At 39.6% G+C, this 18,883-nt stretch overlaps 1 non-coding gene across 1 annotated transcript; it reads right to left on the minus strand.

The window, feature by feature from the left end:
• Positions 1-720: 720 nt before the first annotated feature.
• On the minus strand, positions 721-1,340 carry LOC100464325. The gene has a single exon (XR_002142469.2). It is a non-coding gene; the product is annotated as a 60S ribosomal protein L27 (transcript).
• Between the last annotated feature and the right edge of the window lie 17,543 nt (positions 1,341-18,883).

Raw genomic sequence — 18,883 nt, forward strand, 5'->3', positions numbered from 1 at the left:
AATTCTTGTTTTTTTAGTTATGAAGGGAGTATCTCTAACTTTTATCCATTAAATAGAATACTGGCTCTTGATTTGAAATAGTTTTTAGGGGTGCGTGGGTGACTCTGTTAAGCGTGCAACTCTTGATTTTGGCTCAGGTCATGATCTCAGGGTTGTGAGATCAAGACCCTTGTTGGAATCCACATTCAGCAGGGAGTCTGCTTGAGGTTCTCTCCCTCTGCCCCTCCCCCCCTCGCACACTCTCTTTTTCTCTCTAAAATAAATCTTTTTTATTTTATTTTTTGTTTGTTTTTGGTTTTTTTTTTTTTTAAAGATTTTATTTATTTATTCAACAGAGATAGAGACAGCCAGCGAGAGAGGGAACACAAGCAGGGGGAGTGGGAGAAGAAGAAGCAGGCTCATAGCGGAAGAGCCTGATGTGGGGCTCGATCCCATAACGCCGGGATCACGCCCTGAGCCGAAGGCAGACGCTTAACCGCTGTGCCACCCAGGCGCCCCGGTTTTTGGTATTTTTTTTTTTTAAGATTTTATTTATTTATTCAACAGAGAGAGATACAGCCAGCGAGAGAGGGAACACAAGCAGGGGGAGTGGGAGAGGAAGAAGCAGGCTCNAAGCAGGCTCATAGCAGAGGAGCCTGATGTGGGGCTCGATCCCATAACGCCGGGATCACGCCCTGAGCCGAAGGCAGACGCTTAACCGCTGTGCCACCCAGGCGCCCCGTGTTTTTGGTATTTTTAATGACTGAAAACAGAACATCTAAAACCGCAGCTTCTGGAAGAACCACTTTTTCTTGTCGGTCTTGTACCTCTCCTCGAACTTGACCTTGGCCTCTCGGGCCTTGCGTTTAAGAGCAGGGTCTCTGAAGACATCCTTGTTGATGACAGTTTTATCCAAGGGGATATCCACAGAGCACCTTGTGGGCATGAGGTGATTGTAGTTATAAACTTTCACAAAAGACTTGATCTTTGACCTCTTGGCAATTTTCTTCTTGCCCATGGCAGCTGTCACTTTGCGGGGATAGTGGTCAATTCCAGCCACCAGAGCATGGCTGTAGGGACGGTCTGAAGTGCCATCATCAATGTTCTTCACCATGACTGCTTTGCGTCCGGAGTAGCATCTGGCCAGGACCAGCACCACTTTCCCGGGTTTCATGAACTTGCCCATCTCCAAGCCTCTACTCACCGACACCACTAAAATAAATCTTTTTTAAAAATAATGAAATGCAATTTTTTGTATTAAGAATTGTGTAGTGAAGAATTAACCTTACCCAAAGAGATGTCTGGCCTCTGCCCTTGGATTCTAGAAGGTGATTTTTGGGATCTGACTGACAGGAATGTTGTGCCTGGTAAGTGTCTTTGTATGCTGGGGACTTTGAAGAACAAAAAGTTGAACACTGTGATTTATGATATGGACTTTGGGCCACACCATATTAGTTCCAACTTCCAGATGAATTGATAACTAAAGGTATTATTTCCACCTTGGTTGGGGGGAACTGAAAATTAAGAGTTAGCCATATGAGCAGTATGTAATAGAGCCTTAATAAAAGTTCTGGACACGAAAGGTTCAGGTGAGTTTCCCTGGTTGACAGTATTCTGTATATCTGGTCACACGTTGTCACCAGAGGAGGTTATCTCATATGTGAATCCAGGGGGATAGGTGAGTGGAAACTCTACCTGCAACCCCCTCCTGGAGTCTGCCCTGTGCATCTCTTTTCTTAGCTGATTTTGATTTGAATCTTTACTCTGTAACAAACTGTAATTGTGAGTATAAAAGTTTTCAGGGATTTCTGTGAGTCCTTCTAGGAAATTACCAAGCCAGAAGACAGTCTTCAGAGCCCCCCAAATTTGCAGTTAGTGTGGTTAGTGATGTTAGTCTTGTGGGCAGTGTTCCCTCAAACTACAGTTTGATTATACTGGGTAGGATATGGCTTTACTGTTTTTTTTTAATGATTTTTTTTATTATATTATGTTAATCACCATACAGTACATCCCCAAATTCCGATGTAAAGTTCGATGCTTCATTAGTTGCGTATAACACCCAGTGCACCATGCAATACGTGCCCTCCTTACCACCCATCACCAGTCTATCCCATTCCCCCACCCCCTCCCCTCTGAAGTCTTCAGTTTGTTTCTCATAGTCCATAGTCTCTCATGTTTCATTCCCCCTTCTGATTACCCCCCTTTTCTTTATCCCTTTCTTCCCCTACCGATCATCCTAGTTCTTATGTTCCATAGATGAGAGAAATCATATGATAATTGTCTTTCTCTGCTTGACTTATTTCACTTAGCATTATCTCCTCCAGTAGGATATGGCTATACTGTTAATGAGAATACTGTTGAATTTTATTATGCTGCCTTTTCAAACCTTTATTGAAATGATTAGTAAGTTAACATTATTTAGAGTTGTTTTTTTTTTTTTAATTGAACTGTGTGCTTAACGTGGGGCTCAAACTCAAGAAATCAAGAGTCACATGCTCTACCAACTGAACCAGCCACGTACCCCTAGAGTTTTGGGTTTTCTTTAAGATTTATTTATGTGCTAGAGAGAGGGTGCAAGAGGGAGCAGGTGCAGAGGGAGAGAATCTTCAAGCAAACTCCCCACTGAGTGGGAAGCGCGATGCAGGGCTGGATCTCACAGCCCATGAGATCATGACCTGAGCCAAAACCAAGAGTCAGATGCTTAACTGACTGAGCCACCCAGGCGCCCCCCAACTTTTTTTTTAAGTACAGAATTATAGACAGAAATGATCATTTAGAATAAGAAAATAAATCCTTTTTTTTTTTTAACATTTTATTTATTTATTTATTTGTCAGAGAGAGAGAGCACAAGCAGGTGGAGCAGCAGGCAGAGGGAGAAGCAGTCTCCCCACTGAGCAAGGAGCCAGATGCAGGACTCGATCCCAGGACCCTGGGATCACGACCTGAGCCAAAGGCAGACGCTTAACTGACTGAGCTCCCCAAGCGTCCCAAGAGAAGAAATCCTAACAAATAAAAATTTTTTTTCACTTGACAACAGAAAATTATAAAATCCATAAACCAACATAGTATTTTTATTAAGTAATGACCTGAATCATTTCTGTAATGCTTTTTTCCTATAACTCTTTGATTGTTTCTTAATATAAAAAGATTTTGTAATATATTTTCTTAAGATTTTATTTATTCATTTGAGAGAGAGAGAGCACAAGCAGGAGCAAGAGCGGCAGGCAGAGGGAGATGCAGACTCCCTGGTGAGCAGGGAGCCCAATGCAGGGCTCAATCCCAAGACCCTGAGCTCATGACCTGAGCCAAAGGCAGATGCTTAACTGACTGAGCCATCCAGGCACCCCTGTAATATTTTCTATTAAATAAGGAGAGAAATAAATCAGTCTTTCCTCTTTCATTTTTACAATGCTTACAACTTATTTTGATTGTTTAGAAAAGTTTTGGGCTGCCTGGGTGGCTCAGTCGTTAAGTGTCTGCCTTTGGCTCAGGTCATGATCCCAGGGTCCTGCAATCGAACCCCACATCGGGCTCCCTGCTCAGCAGGAAGCCTGCTTCTCCCTCTCCCATTCCCCCTGCTTATGTTCCCTCTCTCCTTGTCTCCCTCTGTCAAATAAAAAAAATTAAAAAATAAAAATATTTAAAAAAAGTTTCTTCAGCTTTGCAATTTGTTATTGATAATACCATGTAGTTTCTTAAAATTGTCAAATTTGCTAAAATCTCTATAAAGTTTCTTTCATATATAACCTCTAGATTTCAGGGTTTTTCAAATTTTCTTATGCGATCATCCTAAAATACTCTGCATTAATGACACTCACTAATGTGTCATAGATATCTTTACTTAGAATTATGAGTTATGTTCTCTATATAGTCAAGACAGCAAGAAATTGAAAGGTATTTCCATATGTTTGTATGACTTTTTAAAAAGATTTTATTTATTTAAGAGAGAGAGAGTGGGAGCACAAGCAGGGGGAGTGGCAGAGGGAGAGGGAGAAGCAGGCTCACTGGTGAGCAGGGAGCCATGCTGAGCTTGATCACAACACCCCGGGGTCATGACCTGAGCTGAAGGCAGACACTTAACCGACTCAGCCACCCAAGTGCCCTATTCATATGATTAATTTCTCTTCATTGATTGGATTTATAAACAATCCAAGAACCTAGTTACCTCTATTTGAAATTTAGCTCATACTCTTGAAAAATTAATAATTTTGATATGATATAAAAATGTTCCTGTTATATTTCACTTTTTTTTTTTTTAAGATTTTATTTCTTTGGGGCGTCTGGGTGTCTCAGTCAGTTAAGCTTCTGCCTTTGACTCAGGTCATGACCCCAGGGTCCTGGGATAGAGTTCGTCATCTGGCTCCTTGCTCAGCGGGGAGACTGCTTCTCCCTCTGCCTGCCACTCCCCCTCCTTGTGCATGCTCTCTCTCTCTCTGACAAATAAATAAATGAAATCTTAAAAAAAAAAAGATTTTATTTATTTATTTGAGAGAGAGACAGGGAAAGCACAAGCTGGTGGGGGTGGGAGGCAGGCAGAGGGAGAAGGAAAATCAGGCTCTCCGCTCAGTGGGGAGCCCGATGTGGGGCTCCATCCCAGGACCCTGGGGTCATGACCTGAGTCAAAGGCAGATGCTTAACTGACTGAGCCATCCAGGTGCCCCTATAATTCACTTTTTAATTAAAAAAAATACAATTTTACTGATTTCATAGTTGTTCTCTACTGCTTTTGTTTCCTAATCTGAATTTTCCTTCAGTTCTTTAATAAATAAATTTAAATATGACAAAATTCATCTTCGTATAAGTCCAAATTAGGAGGCTAACATTTCTCACTTTATTAAAACTTCTAAAAATATCTCCTCAAATTGCAGTGGAAATGACATGATTAAGCTTTATACCACAAGCACTCCCATCAAAAAAGAGGGGAAAAAAATCTATGATATATTTAAAATTGTGTATGTTGCATTATCAATATGTTTCTGACAGGAATATCTTTGGTTTTAATTAGATCTTTATGAGACTGGAGTCCTCTATTTACAATTGTATAGGACCTTGTACCTTCCTGTGCCTATGCCAGGTACATTGGCTTCATAGATGTTAGAAGTATTCCTGGATTAGGGCACCTTGGTGGTTCAGTGTCCAACTCTTTTTTTTTTTTTTTAAAGATTTTATTTATTTATTCGATAGAGATAGAGACAGCCAGAGAGAGAGGGAACACAAGCAGGGGGAGTGGGAAAGGAAGAAGCAGGCTCATAGCGGAGGAGCCTGATGTGGGGCTCGATCCCATAACGCAGGGATCACGCCCTGAGCCGAAGGCAGACGCTTAACCGCTGTGCCACCCAGGCGCCCCCAGTGTCCAACTCTTGATCTTGGTTTAGGTGCTGGTCTTGGGGTCATGAGTTCAAGACTGGTGTTGAGATCCATGCTGGGCTTGGAACCTACTTAAAAAAAAAGTGTTCCTGGATGCCATGCCCCCACTGGGTAGGCTAGCAATAATTTAACTGCACAGAAGTAACTGAACTGCATAAAATACCCCACCTAACTAAAATTAAATGTATCTCCAGCTCAATTTCTTAGCCAGAAACCAAAAATATCTGTGGTCACTGTACCATCACATAATACAAGGGAAAATTTGATAAAGGAGAAATCTAAGTGGAAAGAGACAATAATCTTCATCTATTAGGGTTAAAATACCTTGATTTTGTAAATTAAAAATATATTTGATCATGTAAAGATTGCTAGGGGCCCTCCTAGGACCTTGGAAGGGCCTATATAAGTGAGAAGGCCTGAAACTTCAGCTTTATCTTCATGGTTTTTTAAGTGTTAATTTTTTTTTTTTTTAAGTAGTCTCTATGCCCAACATGTGGCTTGAACTCACAACCCTGAGATCAAGAGTCACATGCTGTATCAACTGAGCGAGCCAGACACCCCTTTAAATTCTTTATTTTAGAAATTCATGTAAATTTTGCTTATGTTTTATTCCTTGTATTTTCATCAACGTTTAACATACAAAGAATGTTTTTAAACACTTAACTTACCTTCTTTGAAGGAGAAGAAGGAAACAGAGTAAAGCCAATGCTTCAGTTTTGCTATTACTTCACATGCTTTATAACTTATTATCCCATCTTTTCTTTTTTTTTTTTTTTAAAGATTTTATTTATTTGTTTGACATAGATAGAAACAGCCAGCGAGAGAGGGAACACAAGCAGGGGGAGTGGGAGAGGAAGAAGCAGGCTCATGGCAGAGGAGCCTGACGTGGGGCTCGATCCCATAACACCGGGATCACGCCCTGAGCTGAAGGCAGACGCTTAACCGCTGTGCCACCCAGGCGCCCCCCCATCTTTTCTCCTTGGGCTTATCATTTGAGAATTACGTTATCTGGAAACTTGCAAGTAACACAAAAGTCAAGTAGCAGTAGCTTAAATATAAATTTATTTAGCTCACACTAAGAAATCTGACATAGGGGCGCCTGGGTGGCTCAGTCGTTAAGCGTCTGCCTTTGGCTCAGGTCATGATCCCAGCGTTCTGGGATCGAGCCCCACGTGGGGCTCCCTTGCTCAGCAGGAAGCCTGCTTCTCCTTCTCCCTCTCCCACTCCCCCTGCTTGTGTTCCCTCTCTCACTGTGTCTCTCTGTCAAATAAATAAAATCTTAAAAAAAAAAAAAAAGAAATCTGAAATAAGCAATCTAGTTATCAGTTATCGGCCATTGGCATAGAGCACTTACCAGTATTGGATGGTAGTCCAATGATGCCATCAGATACCCAGGCTACTTTCATCTTTCCTTGCTGCTTCCTTTGTCACATAGGGCATTATCCTTATGCCTGTCCCCTTGTGATCAAAAGAAAAGAAATGCTGCTACACTAGGAAAATGGAGAGAGCCTAAAGGAGCATGCTTTCTGGGTCTGCACTTTTTTTTTTTTAAGGATTTAAATATTTTTTTGAGAGAGAGTGAAAGTGAGTGCAAGTCAGGGTAGGTAGGGGCAGAGGGAGAGAATCTCAAGCAGACTCCACACTGAGTGCAGACCCTAATGCGGGGCTGGATCCCACAACCCTGAGATCAGACCTGAGCCAAACCAAGAGTCAGATGCTCAACTGACTGAGCCGCCCAGGTGCCCCTAAGCGTTCTCCCTTTTTAAAAAAGCAGTCTCAGAGTTCATACCAAATGATTTCTTTATATATCATTAGCTGTGACCACGTGTGATCGTTCACCCCTAGATACAAGGATGTCTGAGAAAGTAAGTATTCATCTGGGCTGCCATAACAAAATACCACAAACTGGATGGCTTAAGCAACAGAAATTTATTTATTTTCTTACAGTTCCAGAGGCTAGAAATCCCAGATCAAGGTGCTAGCAGTTTCTATTTCTGGTAAAGTCTCTTCCTGGCTTGTAGGAGACTGCCTTCTTATGTCCTCACATGCTCTTTCTTCTGTGTGCAAGGAAACAGAAATGTCTGGTGTCTCATCCTCTTTTTATAAGGATACCAGTTCTGTTGGATTAGGGCCTCATCCTTATGATCCCACCTACCTCGTTAAAGGCCCTATCTCGTTATTCTTAATTTCCTACAGTATTGTTATATTTTCATGTGGCAGTGTTTGTTAACCTATGTGTTTGCCATTTTGTTCTTCCATTATTTTCTTTCTTTGATCTTAGACCATCTGTGATCACTTTCTGCCTAAAGGATGCACTCTAGAATTTCCTTTAATGAAGAACTGTGGTGGCAAACTCTGCCTGAAAAATGTCTTTATTTAGCCTTCGTTTTTAAAGATATTTCCACAGGGCATAAAATTTCAGTAACAGTTACTTTTTTCAGTGCATTAAACACTTCAGAAATATTACTACATTATCTTCTAGCTTCCATTGCTACTGTTGATAAGTCATCTGTCATTCTAATTGTGCTACAGGAAGCTAATCTCTCTTTTTCAAGGACTGCCTCAAACGTAGTTTTGTTTATTTGATTTTGTTTTCTACTTTTGTTCCGCAGTTTCCCTGTTATAGTTCTGGGTATAACTTTTTTTTTACTTATTCTACTTGGAATTCATTGGATTTCTTGCATCTGTTAATTGAATTCTTTCTTTAGTTCTAAAACATTGTTAGCCACTATTTCTTCAGTTTTTTTCTGCACCCCATTTTATTAATCTCCTCCTTGAGGAATTTTGAATAGTCATTTGTTAGATCCTTGCACTATATCCTTCATTAACTTCTTCATATTTATCATCATTTTTCCTTTGTTCTGTACACTTTTTTCGGATCTCTCTTCTAGTCTACTATTTTTGGCTGTGTCTGAAGAGCTATTAAACCCATTCAGAAAATTTAGAATTTTAATTATTACTTTTTTTAGTTCTTTTTGGTTTCTTTTCAGGTATGTTGGCTTTTCATTGTGTTTTCAACCCTCTCTTATTTTTGGAAATGTATTAAATATACTTTTTTTCCCTATTTGGTGTCTGGTAATTCCAACATCTGATGTCTTTGCAGTTCTGATTTTGCTGTCATTTCTCCTGGCTCTTGCTCATGGTGCTTCGTTTCCTGATGGTTTTGTGATTTGTTTTTGTTTCATGATGTTGTTGTTTCACTGTGAACTGATTTAAAATTTTTTTTCCTGGGACGACTGGGTGGCTCATTTGGTTAAGCATCTGCCTTCCTCTCAGGTCATGTCCCACATCGGGCTCCTTGCTCAGTGGAGAACCTGCTTCTCCCTCTGCCTGCCTCTCCCCCTGCTTGTGCTCTCTCTCTCTGTCAAATAAATAAATAAATAAAATCTTTAAAAATAATAAATAAATAAATAAATAAATAAATAAATAAATAAATAAATAATTTTTTTCCTTTGGGAAATATTGAAGGCCTGGGATGAAGGTGAATTCCTCCAAGGGGATTTGCTTTTTGCTTCCTTTGGGCATCTGAGGGCATCATTGTACTAAGACTACTTTAAACCTAAATCTTGCCTTAAGACTTTTTTCAAGTATCCAGGTTGTATGTGTTTGGGATACAAACCTGTATTGGAGTAGTTTGTGGTTGCAGATTCTTGGGGGAGATAATCTCCTCCTCTTCCTGACTCAGCACCAAGTTTTGAGATGAGCAATTTTTGTTGTAGACCCCTGGTGGTGATAGTTGTGGTGAGAAAATAGCTGGATTCTGATTTGCTTCACACTGAGAGAGTAACACTTTGGAGACTGGGAGGTGGGAGGAGAATCTCCTTTTAGATTCCCTATTTTTGGTGGTCCTGGGCTTTCATTTTTAAATCACATGCTATCAAAATTGAACCTTAAGTTCTTCCAGTTTTGGTAGATTTCTTCCATATCTTTATACCTACTTTATATATTTTTTTAAAGATTTTTTATTTATCTATTTGACAGAGATAGAGACAGCCAGTGAGAGAGGGAACACAAGCAGGGGGAGTGGGAGAGGAAGAAGCAGGCTCATAGCGGAGGAGCCTGATGTGGGGGCTCAATCCCATAACGCCGGGATCACGCCCTGAGCTGAAGGCAGATGCTTAACCGCTGTGCCACCCAGGCGCCCCCTATACCTACTTTAATTGCTCTTATTTTGTTAACCAAAATACACATCCCCCCACACACACATTTTAACATCTCTGAAATCAGTATAGATCTTAAACTGATAGCATCCTGGATTGACTCTCAGCCAAGGTCAGATACAACATATATATATATTTTTGTGTGTGCATATGTGTATCGAAATTGAAGAATCAAAACTTGCAGAATGAACATCAGTGGCTTAGAAGAAAATCTTGAGGCTGATAGTGGAGCATTCTTTTAATCCCTAGAAGTCAAGTGTCTATGGACAGGAGCTGTTCTTATAGTGAATCAGACATATTCAGCAACATTCCTGAAACATGAGTCAGAAATTGGTTGGCAAACCAAATACTTGCAAAGTCAAGCCTAAGAGCCCAGTGCCAATTGTTTTTCATTTATTTAAGGATTATTTTATTAAATAATAAATCACCAATGTTCTTGATGGCACAGAGCATTGCGTGGAAGACTAAGATTAAATGTAAGAATTAAAAAAAATTAAAAAGTTTAAATATGAGGACGCTTTAGGCATGCATTAAATGATTTTTTCACTTATATTTTATTATTTACATATGCCCAGGAGTAATTTGTACTAAAGATAGATGACTAAGTCTACTTCCTTCAGTAAGTACAAAATAAAAGTTCTAAATTATAAGCAAGCATTATGTTATAGTTTGACAGCATTTTTTCCTTTTTGGTAGCGAATAAAATAGTGGTATCTCTTTCAGCCAATGATGACTTAGAATACGTGTAACAGGGGCGCCTGGGTGGCACAGCGGTTAAGCGTCTGCCTTCGGCTCAAGGCGTGATCCCGGCGTTATGGGATCGAGCCCCACATCAGGCTCCTCCCCTATGAGCGTGCTTCTTCCTCTCCTACTCCCCCTGCTTGTGTTCCCTCTCTCGCTGGCTGTCTCTATCTCTGTCAAATAAATAAATAAAATCTTTAAAAAAAAAATAAAGAATACGTGTAACATTAAGTAATCTTTAATTTCTTGTCAGCTTCTGATACATTTGAGACTTTAAAAATCCAGTAATTTTACAAATGGTGGCTGTACTTGGGCTGAGCACAGCATAAGACATAGATAGACTTGTTAAATCACCATTCTACACCTGAAACTAATGTAACATTGTGCGTCAACTGTACTTCCATCTTTTTGTTTTAAGTCCACTAATTTTAGTTGATTTTAGTAGGTGGTGCAGTCCTCTTGTGCCTAGTCTGCTATACTAACAGAAATGTAAGTCTTGTTTTACTTTTACCATCAAAAAACATACATTATTTCCAAAAAATAATTTGGTTTTGAGAGGGTCTTTCAAATGGAGAGCGAGAACTGTAGTAAAAGAAAGGGTTTTTTCTTTAGAATAGGAAAATTTTAGCATTTTCAAATATTACTTACCTCTTTGTTTCTAATAATTTGTGTCTATTTTCTCTCTTGATTAGATTTGCTAGAGACTTATCTATTTTATAATGTTTACGAAATCTAATTGTTTTTATTTCTAATTAATTTTGTCCTGGTCTTAATTAGTCCCATTCTTCTATTAACTTTTGGGGATTTTGTTGTTGCTTTTATATATAATCTTTTTGCTCTCTTAAAAAATAGTATATTTCAAATTATACATTTTCCTCCAAATACTGCTTTGACTTTACCACAAAGATTTAGATAGGTTGGTATTTTCATTATTATTTTTAAAGTAAGTAACTAATCATAATTGCTAACATTTGCCGTATACTTTTATAGCCTGCAAAGCCTCTCTTTACATTTTCTCTTTCTTTTTGTCCACATTCTTATTTGTGGAAACTTTAATTTATAGATGACTGGGAACTCTTTATAAGAAAACATGTATGCAGTTAATGTTTAATTGCAGACAAAAAATATGGCCCGTGATATGTTTTCCTTTATTGTCTTTAACGAGATTTTTCTCTATAAACTAATATGTTCAATTTCTATATATGTAGAATATGTGTAGAATATAAAAATTTGCAATAATGTTCTTCATTATGAATTATGATGTTTAGATCCTTTACAACTTTATATATTACATGCTTAATCTGTCATCGATATTAAAGAATTAAAATCTTCCATTATAATTGTACTTTTATCATTTTCTCATTACAAGGGTATTAATCTACATGATATATTTAGCTGCCATGTTGGTCCATATGAATTCTTTATTATTATATTTTCATTATTCACTACCTTTTATCATATTCCATAACCACCTGCCTTAAGTGCTTTTTTGCCCTAAATTCTGTTTCATCAGATATTAATATTGCTGCTTTCCTTTTTATCAGTTGTTTATTTTTGCCCATTCTCTGACGTTTAGCTTTCTAGGCCTCTTGGCTCCTAAGTATCTTATTAATAACATTATTTAATTTTTTAATAATTTATGCTTTTTTGCCTTTTGGTAGCAGGACTTTTGACTATTTAGAATAATTTAAATTCTTATTCGTGGTTTACTTTACTTTCTCTTTATGTTTCCTAACGTTTATCCTTGCTTCTTCAGTTCTACCTTTTCTGTGAGTTTTCCTGTTTCCTTTTACCTTTTATTTTTTTTTCTTAAGATTTACTTATTTATTTTAGAGAGAGAGTGCATGCAAGGGGAGGAAGGGGCAGAGGAGAGGGAGAAGGAGAGAAGCAGACACCCCCCATTGAAGGTGGACTCGGATTCGGGGCTCTATCCCACCACCCTGAGATCACGACCTGAGCCAAAATCAAGGAGTCCAGGACTTAACTGATTGAGACACCCAGGTCCACCTCCCTTTACCTTTTAAATCAGTCTGAAAGGGAAACTTAATAGCTTAAACAACAAACATTTATTATCTAACCCAGTTTCCAAAAGTCTGGAATCCAGGAGTGGTTTTGCTGGGCAGTTCTGATATAATGTGTGCTTAAGATTACAGTCACAAGGGGTGCCTGGGTGGCTCAGCCAGTTAAGCATCTGCCTTTGTCTCAGGTCATGATCTTGGGGTCCTGGGATTGAGGCCCGCACGGGGGGGGGTCCCTGCTTAGCAGGGAGTCTGCTTCTCCCTCTCCTCTTCCTCTCCCCCCACCACTTGTGTTTTCTCTCTCTCTCTCTCAAATAAATAAAAATCTTAAAAAAAAAAACAAGTGGGGTGTCTGGGTGGCTGAGTCAGTAAAGTGTCTACGTTGGGCTCAGGTCATGATCCCAGGGTCCTGGGATCAAGCCCCACGTTGGGCTCTCTGCTCAGCAGAAGCCTGCTTCTCCCTCTCTCTGTTGCTCTCCCTGCTTATGCTCTCTCTCTCTGTCAAATAAATAAATAAAATCTTTAAAAAAAAAAAAAAAAGATTCTCTTTCTCTCTCCCTCTGCTCCTCCCCTCTTTCTAAAAACAACAACAACAACAAAAAAAAAACAACAACAAAAAGATTACAGTCTGCAAGTCACCTAGTGCTTCAGTCTTCTGAAGACTTGATTGGATGCTGGAAACTTTGCTTCTAAGCTCACTCACATGGCTGTGGTCAAAGACCATAGTTCATTAGTGGTTATTGGTGGCTGGAGGCCTTTGTTCCTTACCACATGCACCTCTCCACAGGATTATTCATGACATGGCAGCTGGCTTCCCCCAGAGCAAATGATCCAAGAGAGCAGGAGAGATCAAGATAGAAACTGTATCTTTTATTACCTAATCTCCCATTTGACATATTATCATATTTGCTGTATTCTGTTGGTCATACAGACGAATCCTAGTGCACTGTGGGAAGGGACAACATAAGGATGGAAATACCAGAAGGTAGGAATATAGGGAACTATCCTGGAAGCTGGCTACCTCAAACACCCTATTTTTAATTCCACTGGTGAATATCTTAAGTCCAAAAACATTCTTAACTCTATATTTACCTATTTATAGTTATCTAATAAGAAATAACTTCGACTATCACATTGTAAGATAAACATTTGTCTTCATCTTTTGATTTCCTCATGCTTTCTCATTCTTTATAATTGTGAGATTTTATAATTTATTAAATCAATCTCTCTTCCATATCCTTTTTCTAATATTATATCAATGCAGAAGACTTGCCAACAACTATAGTTAACATCATTGTGTCTGTCAAATTGCCAACAGAGAAAGAGTATCAGTAGGAGATATATATTAATAGATTTATTACAAGGAATTGGTTTTGCAGTTGTGGGGGCTGGCTAGAAAAGTCTGAAATCTATAATGTAGGTCATCAGGAAGGCCAGGCTGGAACTCTCTGGCAAGCTGAAGTTTCAGTCCACAGGAGGAATTTCTTCCCAGTTTTGCTGTCTTTCAACTGATTGCATCAGGCCCACCCAGATAATCTAGGATAATCTCCTTTACTTAAAGTTAACTGATAATGAATCTTAGATACATCTACAAAATAACTTCACAGTGATACCTAATGTAGTGTTTGATTGAATAACTGGGGGTTATAACCCAGCCAAGTTGGCATGTACCATCACTTTTCTTCCAAACCACTTTTCTTTAAAATATCTTTCAGAGGCCTTGGTGCTCTTGAAGATATCAAATATAAAAGACATATGCCGGGGCACCTGGGGTGGCTCAGTTGGTTAAGTGTCTGCCTTCGGCTCAGGTCATGATCCCAGGATCCTGGGATCCAGCCCCACATCGGGTTTCTCCCTCTGCCTGCCGTTCCCCCTGCTTGTGCTCTCTCTGTCAAATGAATAAATAAAATCTTAAATAAATAAACAAACAAATAATGTATGCCTCTTACTTTGCCAAACTAATGTTGCTTTCCTGGTCCATTTATTTAGTAATGAAACTTATATTTGAATTAAAAGCCTTTTTTCAGGGGCGCCTGGGTGGCTTAGCCATTAAGTGTCTGCCTTCGGCTCAAGTCATGATCCCAGGGCCCTGGGATAGAGCCCCACGTCGGGCTTCCCACTTGGTGGGAAGCCTGCTTCTCCCTCTCCCACTCCCCTTGCTTGTGTTGCCTCTCTTGCTGTCTCTCTCTCTGTCAAATAAATAAATAAAATCTAAAAAAAAAAAGTCTTCTTTTCAGTGATTCCTTTGGTTTTGTTTTAATGGGAAAATATAAAGCTGCTTTGGGGCACTGGGTGGCTCAGTCAGTTAAGCATCTGACTCTTGATTTCAGCTCAGGTCATGTTCTCAGGGTTGTGAGATGGAGTCCCACATAGGTCTCCGTGGTGCATGGAGCCTGCTTAAGATTCTCTGTCTCCTTCTCCCTCTGCCCCTCCCACCCCAGCGCGAGCACACTATCTTTCTCTATATATAAACCTCTAATTTGCATATAGTCTGCTTTTTTTTAAGTTGGAAGACAGAATTATTTCATTTTTACCAGAAATTTAATTTTTTTCCCAATGCCATGGTCTTGGACTCTGCAGTTAATTTTGATTTCCTCTCTGAGTTCTCTTTGTGTCCAATCTCAGTTCTTCATTCATGTGAAAATTATTCTTTTAAACTTTATTGATTACATATATGCCCGTTTTTCTGTATTCTTTCAGACTTCTGTTTTTTAAATGTTGGTTCTGCCTTTCCTCTTTCATGTTCTTTTACAATATGTTTTTTATTTCCTAATGTACTTCCTAAATTACTTTTCTTTTCACTGATTCTGCTTTATCCTGCTGGATCCATTTTGCTTTTTGATCAGTGTTTTACACAATGATCTTAGTTGATAATGTGATAATACTGTCCAGGTGTTGCTTAGTAAATACATACAAAGATTCTCTAGACTAGATGTTCTCTCTTTTTTTTTTTTAAAGATTTTATTTATTTATTTGACACACAGAGAGAGACAGCCAGCGAGAGAGGGAACACAAGCAGGGGGAGTAGGAGAGGAAGAAGCAGGCTGCCAGTGGAGGAGCCTGACGTGGGGCTCGATCCCAGAACACTGGGATCACGCCCTGAGCCGAAGGCAGACACTTAATGACTGAGCCACCCAGGCGCCCCAAGACTAGATGTTCTCTTGCATTTATCTTCTTTAGGAATTAATTTTCAGCTCCTGTCTAACATATTTTTGTGTTTCTTATGCTTCATCCATTTCAATGGTTGGGTTAACTGTGGACTAATATATTATCGTTATTTCTATAGATCCTGTATGACTTGTCTTATGTACTTCTGCTGCCTTGAGTTTAATTCCTTGAATCTTATTGTTGATACTGAAGTTTCTCTTTATTTTAATTTGTTTTTAGAAATTTGGAGAGCAGGGAAAGCTTGAAGTCTGGGGCACAGTTATTTTTATTTTCATTTTTTTAAGTAGTTATTTGGCCTCATTCTCACTCTTTTTCTGAGATTCCAACCATGTTTGAGACTGTTTGATAATGTCCCACAGCTTTTGGATGATCTGTCCTCTTTGGGGGGGCGGAGGGGGCTAAGATTTATTTATTTATTTTGGAGAGAGAGCGAGAGAATGGGAGGGGCAGAGGGAGAGAATCCTTAAGCAGACATATGCTGAGCGCAGAGCCCAATGGGGGACTCGACACCAGGATCCCAAGATCATGACCTGACCTGAAATCAAGAGCTGGACCCGCTTAATCGACTAAGCCACCCAGGTGCCCAGTCCTCCTTTTTATACTCTTTTCTCTTCATGTTTCATTTTGGGTAATTTTTATTGACCTATCTTCAAGTTCACTGATCCTTTGCTCAGATGTGTTGAGTCTTCTGATGCACTTATAGGTATTTCTTCATCTCTGTTATGGTATGTCTGATTGACCTGGTTTGAGATTTACTGTTGTTATGGTTATGCTTGGGACCCTGAGATCATGATCTGAGCCAAAGGCAGACACTTAATGACTGAGCCACCCAGGCGCCCTTCTAGTACATTCATTTTAACTACTGAATATTTTTCATTGGATGAATATACCTCAATTTATATTTATTTAGCTATTTATTGATGGACATTTAGATTGTTGCCGATTTTCAGTATTACATCAATGCTGCAGCGAATATTCTTGTATATTTCTCATCGTATGCACATGTTAGACTTCTCTAGACTAGAGTGTTTCTTCTCAACTAGGGTTGTTGGGTCATGGTTGTGTGCGTCTTCAACTTTGTTAGTTATCACCAAATCATTCCCTGAAGTTGTTGTACCAATTTACCTTCTACTAACAGTGTAGTAAGTTCCTAGTTCTTCACATCGTCACCAATATTTATTTTTGCAGACTTCAAAATATTTTTTGGTCTGATGAATATGAATGAAATCTGTTTTAATTTGCATTTCTTTTTTTTTTTAAGATTTTATTTATTTATTTGACAGAGCAAGAAACAGCAAGAGAGGGAACACAAGCAGGGGGAGTGGGAGAGGGAGAAGCAGGCTTCCTGCTGAGCAGGGAACCCAAAGTGAGGCTCGATCCCGGGAACCCAGGATCATGACCTGAGCCAAAGGCAGACGCTTAAGGATTGAGCCACCTAGGCACCCCTAATTTGCATTTCTTTTATTAGTAGAGAGATTGAGGGTTTTTTCTTATTTATTAGCTGCTGGGTTTTCTTTTCTTTTTTTTTTTAAGATTTTATTTATTTGTCAGAGAGAGAGAGAGACAGAGCACAAGCAGGGGGAGTGGTAGGCAGAGGGAGAAGCAGGCTCCCTGCCGAGTAAGGAGCCTGATGCACGACTCAATCTCAGGACCCCAAGATCATGACCTAAGCTGAAGGCAGGTGCTAAACTGACTGAGGCACCCAGGTGTCCCCACTTGAGTTTTCTTTTCTGCAAATTGCTTGTTCGTATCTTTTTTGAATCTTTTTTTTTTAAGATTTTATTTATTTATTAGACAGAGAGAAAGAAAGCCAGCGAGAGAGGGAACACAAACAGGGGGAGTGGGAGAGAAAGAAGCAGGCTTCCAGCGGAGGAGCCTGATCTGAGGCTTGATCCCAGGACCCTGGGATCACGCCCTGAACTGAAGGCAGACGCTTAACAACTGACCCACCCAGGTGCCCCGCTTGTTCATATCTTTTGCCCATTTTTGTATTAAGTTGTTTTTCATTTTCTTACTGTGGTGTAGCAGTTCTTTATATATTCCAATATTAACTCCTTGTAGGTAGTATTTATTGCAGTCGTATTCTCTTAGCTTGGGGCTGATAATAGCAACAAGTACAGTAGTAGGGAATGTGTGAATGAATACTTAAAAGGCTCTAAAGAATAAGGGATGAAAGGTTTGTAAGGGCTATCCAGTTGTGTATTGATTCTTTTTTTTTTTTTTAAGATTTTATTTATTTATTCAACAGAGATAGAGACAGCCAGCGAGAGAGGGAACACAAGCAGGGGGAGTGGGAGAGGAAGAAGCAGGCTCATAGCAGAAGAGCCTGATGTGGGGCTCGATCCCATAACGCCGGGATCACGCCCTGAGCAGAAGGCAGACGCTTAACCGCTGTGCCACCCAGGCACCCCTGTGTATTGATTCTGATGATGGCTTTGTACTGTGTCAGCGGTCGCTAAGGTAGAACCATATTTTCCATACTATCCTTCCCTGTATGCTTCTTAATTAGAATTGTCACAAGAGAGATTGGCATGAGATTTTGAAAGTAAAAGTAAAACTGTAGCCAATTTTGTGCTCTGAAGGTCAGTGAAGGGCAGGTGCAGTTATGTAGCTCACATGTTGTCCCATCTCCCACTGCATCTCCTCCTTCATCTTCTCCAAATTCTGGGCCATGTTCATGTCCTCCATGCTGAGGAATACCAACTTATCTTATCGATCACCTACACACACAGCTCCAGTTTGTCCTCATGGGCTCCACTTAGTCCTCTGTCTCTCCCACATTGTGTCTATCTTCCCTTTCCAGTTGCTGGCCTTGCTGACTTCAGGCCCAGCACCAGGTGTAGAAGGACCAGACTTACATAGACTGCTTAACTAGCTCCCATGATTGCAAAAGACCTAATCCCTATAATAAATTCTTTATTCTATTATCACTCATGGAGGTCTGCTTCCTTGATCAAATCCTAATTGATATAATTCACATTTTCCTAAAGGTCCTAGAGCACTGGAAAAATAGAATGAAGAAAATGATTGATTGTATATGGCATCTGAAAGAATGAGAGAATATCTCAGAGAATTCAAGGACAAGACATAGTCCTTTAATGAAATGCATAAACATTGATGCCGTGGCCACTGCAATGGCCAGTGTCCGTGGAAAGGAGGCCGAGACATGCTTCCATAGTGCTGCACAGATCCAAAGTCTGGGAATGCAGGATTTATTTCTAATTAACTTTGTTTTTTATTGTTGGTGATTTAGTTTAGAAGCCTCTTAGTATAATGTTTGACGTAGTGTGCACTCAACAGATGTTTGTGGACTGAACTGAAATTAGACTGTCTATTCTTGGCCATTTGTAAGACTCACTTCTGCTGAAATACTATTAATTAGGCCAAAGAGAAATGTTATTGCCCTGTCTCTGAGACAGAAAATGGGCACTTAAAGGGATAGTACAATAT

This window comes from Ailuropoda melanoleuca, chromosome 8, assembly GCF_002007445.2.
Source record: "Ailuropoda melanoleuca isolate Jingjing chromosome 8, ASM200744v2, whole genome shotgun sequence".
NCBI classification, from domain to species: Eukaryota; Metazoa; Chordata; class Mammalia; order Carnivora; family Ursidae; genus Ailuropoda; species Ailuropoda melanoleuca.